Source organism: Spinacia oleracea, chromosome 2 (assembly GCF_020520425.1).
Source record: "Spinacia oleracea cultivar Varoflay chromosome 2, BTI_SOV_V1, whole genome shotgun sequence".
Classification (NCBI taxonomy): domain Eukaryota; kingdom Viridiplantae; phylum Streptophyta; class Magnoliopsida; order Caryophyllales; family Amaranthaceae; genus Spinacia; species Spinacia oleracea.
In genome coordinates this window covers 10,324,766-10,329,713 of record NC_079488.1, presented here as the reverse complement: position 1 = coordinate 10,329,713, position 4,948 = coordinate 10,324,766, and positions in this window count along the sequence as shown.

Sequence of the window (4,948 nt, the reverse complement as noted above, 5' to 3'; positions counted from 1 at the left end):
CGTCCAGGATAAGATCCCACACGATATCGGGCGATGGACGCACTGTCAGCTTCTTCTTCCAACCCCAACGGCGACCGGCAGGGAACTCCAAAGGCCTCTGCCCCTTTCGGGGAGCCAGCCAAGGTAAGTGTTCAAAGGCCCACAGCTGCAAAAAGAAAAGGATAATAAAACGTTAAAAAAAGAGGTCGGGTAAAAACGAGAAAAACAAAAGAATTTCTAGGCACATACCTCGATCAAACGCGGCACTCCCGCTAATGTAATCACAAAGTGACGTCTACTCGGGTCCGAGTCACGCACCGGCAAACTCATCTGGCCGACAAGCGTCGCATAGCCCAAATCGCCCCAGCGATAGTCACCCAGTGTAGACACGTCCTCCACCATGCCTATCCACCTCGGGTCAAAGGTGTCATTCGGACCCGATAGAAAAGTAGAAGTAATAAAATGGAGGTAGAACAGCCGAGCTTGTCTCGAAGGCGACTCCTCTACCCCGTGCTCCAAAGCCCACATCAGGTCAGCGAAAGGTATCCCACGGGGCTGGTACGAAGGTAACCTACTACCCATCCACGAGCCCAGGAGCCTGGTACCCTCAGCAACAGTCGGCGATGGGCCGTCCGACCTCAGACGAACGGGGTTCCCTGTAAAGGTCAAACCCGTCAAAGCTGTGTAGTCCTCAGGAGTGATCGTCATCTCGCCCCAAGGAAAATGGAAGGTGTTGGTGGTATCCCACCACCACCTCATGAACGACCGCAGAAAGGACAGGGAGATGTTGAGCCGCAGTATCTCCCAGAAGGTCTCAACTACCGGAAACAGTGAGCTCGCCCTCACCAAGGCCTGGGCATCCGAGCTCAGATAGCTAAAAACAGTCTCACTCGTCGCGGCGCCATAGCCGCGAACCGTAGTCTCTCTCCTCGCGTGAAGGCGGGAAGTCACATGGTGCTCTAGGTCGTAGTGCAGATCACGACCATCGTAAAGCTCAGGGCCCACCCATAGGGGACCCGGGCCAGTCGACTGACGCGTCATGCCACGCACCTCGTGGCCACCAGGAGGGGGTAACTACTCGTCAAACATGCTGATCAACAATACAACAAGGCATTATACCTTTGACAAAATCGGCACTCATACCGATCCCTAAAAAGAGTGCATTTCACTCATGAAATGGAGTCATACAATTTTTGTTCTCTAAAAACATAATACTAAGTTCATACTTAGCAAAATTCCCTAAGTAAAAATTAACTCCAGCAAAATTAAAATTCTCCCATAATTTGTCATTCATGAATTATGAGGAACGCAAGCAATATACCAAGAACACCTACATTATAAGAAAATACTAGATTCGTAGGTATACTTGGGGGCTAGCATGAAAATGCCCAAATTCAACAAAAATCAACATACTTGCAAAAATTAACATGCACAAACTAATTAAAATGTTATGTGGAACATTTCCAACTATCTAATTGAAGAAAAGGGGCACAAAATCAAAAATCCCCAAATCAATTTCATGCACGAAAATACTTGACAAAAATACTGAAATTGACAAAAAAGCTCAAAATTATTGAAAATTACTTACATTGGGAAGATTGGGAAGTAATTTGGAGTAGAATTCGTGAAGGAAAGTGAAGAAAACGAGCAAAAATCAGTAAAGAGAAATGAAGAAGTTTGAGCGAAAATGGGAAAGGAAGGAGACGGTCCGCGAATTTAAAGACCAGCCCCCCCCCTTCGCATTTTCAACGCCCAGCTCTGGGCGTTAGAAATTCTCGCGCGCACTGTTGGGCGCTGAAAATGCTTCCTAGACAGCGAATATTCGCTGTCGGGCACGCGTACTCCCCTATTTTGCGTAAGATATCCGTTATCTTGATATTTCTATCCCAAAAAAAAAAGAAGAAAAATATATAAACAAAAATATTGTTAAACAAAAAATACACAATGTGGGCCCACTTATAGGACACATCTAATCAGGAAATATTACGGCCCACCAACAGGTTGTAATCACAAAAGCCCTTCTACATAGGCAAAATAAGAAATTCAAAATGGGCTCGCCCACCCTCAGCGGGCGGGGTCTGCGTCACTAAGCCGCGAAGGTCCTTAGTTTTCGAAAAATAAAGTCTTCAAATTTAAAATAGGCTCGCCATCTTCAGCGGGCGGAGTCTACGGCGCAAACCACGTAGGTCCTTATTTTCAAAAAAAACAAAAACAAAATAAAATTTTAAAACAGATTCGTCCACTTTTATCGGACGGGGCGTCCACCCTCAGCGGACAGGTTCGCCATCTTCAGCCGGCGGGGTCTACCTCACAAACCGCGTAGGTCCTTATTTTCAAAAACATCAAAACAGATTCGTCCACTTCTATCGGACGGGGGGTCCACCCTCAGCGGATAGGCTCGCCCACCTTCAGCGGGCGGGGTCTGCGTCACTAACAGCGCAGGTCCTTAGTCGCTGCAGCGATAACTTTTATCGGTTTTCCCTTTTTCCGAAAATTAAAGGATCGGTTTTCCCTATTTCCGAAAATTAAAGGATCGGTTTTCCCTTTTTCCGAAAATTAAAGGATCGGTTTTCCCTTTTTTCCGAAAATTAAAGGATTGGTTTTCCCTTTTTCCAAAAATTAAAGGATTGGTTTTTCGTTTTTCCAAAAAAGAACGATGTGTTGGATTTTCCTTCGTTTTACGTCCTATAAAAACAAGGGGGTTTTCTCATTTAGCTAGCCCTGAAAATGAGAATCTTTAAAAACGTTTTACCTCGTGATTGGGCTTGGCCAGGCCCAATTACACTTTACAGCTTTAATTTCGAAAACATCTGTAGTTACTCCCAATGACAAAGTGAGGGAGTTTCTACGCACCTTTAGATCCTTCCAATGACAAAGTGAGGAATTTTCTATACTATTAGTTGACAAATCCCAATGACACGTGAGGGATATGTCGACACTTCAAGTGATGACCCTTAAGTCAAATGTTATCACTCGGGGGCTCGTGAGACCCTTGCAAAACAGGTCACATACACCATGGCTTTTGTGACGCACTCCGTCTAATACTTTGACCATCGTCTTACTCCAAGACTCAGTCAAAGTGGGGGCTAACTGTAGACACCTACTTTAGTCCCCGTTCCCGCAAGGGAAAGGTTCGATGATGAAAGCATAAAAACTCCACCTGACAACGCATCTCCTATAAAATAAACGAATCTCGATTCCCCATTTCATTTCACCCGAAACCTGCTATTTATGGAAACCTGCTAAAAATAGTAACTGCCGTAAAAGGTAGCGTCTAAAAGTGGCAAATCATAAAAGATAGAAACCTGTCAGAATTAGGTGTTGCACTCCAACATAAATCCTAAATGAGATAGAAAACTGCGAGAATCCTATTCCTAATAGGATTCGGAAATAAGAGTTACGTATTAATTAAAATCCTAACGAGCCTAGAGTTCGTAACGGGCCCAGACGCATTCCGTCATAAAATTGATACGCGCTAAAAGACTCGAATTAATCTCAAACTCTACGGATTTTAGGAATCCGAATCTGACTAAACAAAACTGCCCAGACCCTATTTTCAACGCCTGGCTCTGGGCGCCGAAATCTTCAGCGCCCAGGCCAGGGCGCTGAAATTACCTGGGTACGTCTCTTTTCCTAATTCTTTGCGGATTAGAACTCTGCAATTCTATCTTTCCACGAACTCTTCCCTATAAATAGGCCCCTAGTTTCGACGTGAAACAACACACAACAACACATAATATATTCTGAGTATTGACTCTAAACCCCTTAGCCTAAGCCTCTCGCTGCGAAACTGTTCACGCGTTCTGTCGCAATCGATCCATAAATCGAACAGAACGTATCCTGTCCCATAATTGAGATTCGTTAAATAAAAAGGAGAAATAGCAAAGTCAAAGTGGTTAGTTTTCTGAGAACCGTGACGCACCTCTCAAGGGTGCGTCGTAATGTGTCCCTTTTCGATGATTTAACTGCTTTCCTCGCCCTTTTTATGAACTGTTAAACTAACCTAATATGATTGTTCTATCACGCCTAACAAATATAATATTTTTGGGAAATCGGATTATCATGCTAGGTCCCTTAATGCTATTTAAATCAGATAATCACGATCGAATTAGTATTATATGTTGCATATTACTAAAATCAACTCAGATTAGTTTAATAGATAATGCATGTCCCTTCAATTATTTATGCTGAGCTAGTAAGGATATCCTGCCTCTGGAGTTATCGACTATCGAATTACTCCTCTCGGTAGTTACAGTCCCCCGAACCCTCAATCTCTACCTTGCGGGTGTATATTGAGAGATCCGCACACCAGGGATCACAAGGGAACCTACGGTCGTCGTGGTCAAACATAATTGCACTCCCTTTATGTCACGATAACCGGGTTTTGTCAGTTTTTCTCATTGTCGTTAAAAACTGAATGGCGACTCCTATATTACTAGTCAATTGGGTGTATACTCACAGGAAATCCAATTACACTTGATTGAATAAAAAGAATCATCACACCCACGAGGGACAGGTCACGCATTAGCCTCGCGCTTTTTCGATCCCGAACCCAATCGCTCGCCCATTAGGTCCCTCTCGCCTGCATGCCCCCTTGGCTTGCACTTGCGGGTTGGCCTCTTGAGGCTAATGCGTGACCTTGTCCCTCGTGGGTGTGACGATTCTTTTTATTCAATCAAGTGTAATTGGATTCCCTGTGAGTATACCCAATTGACTAGTAATATAGGAGTCACCATTCAGTTTTTAACGACAATGAGAAAAACTGACAAAACCCAGTTATCGTGACATAAAGGGAGTGCAATTATGTTTGACCACGACGGCCGTAGGTTCCCTTGTGATCCCTGGTGTGGGGATCTCTGAATATACACCCGCAAGGTAGAGATTGAGGGTTCGGGGGACTGTAACTACCGAGAGGAGTACTTCGCTCGTCGATAACTCCAGAGGCAGGATATCCTTACTAGCTCAGCAT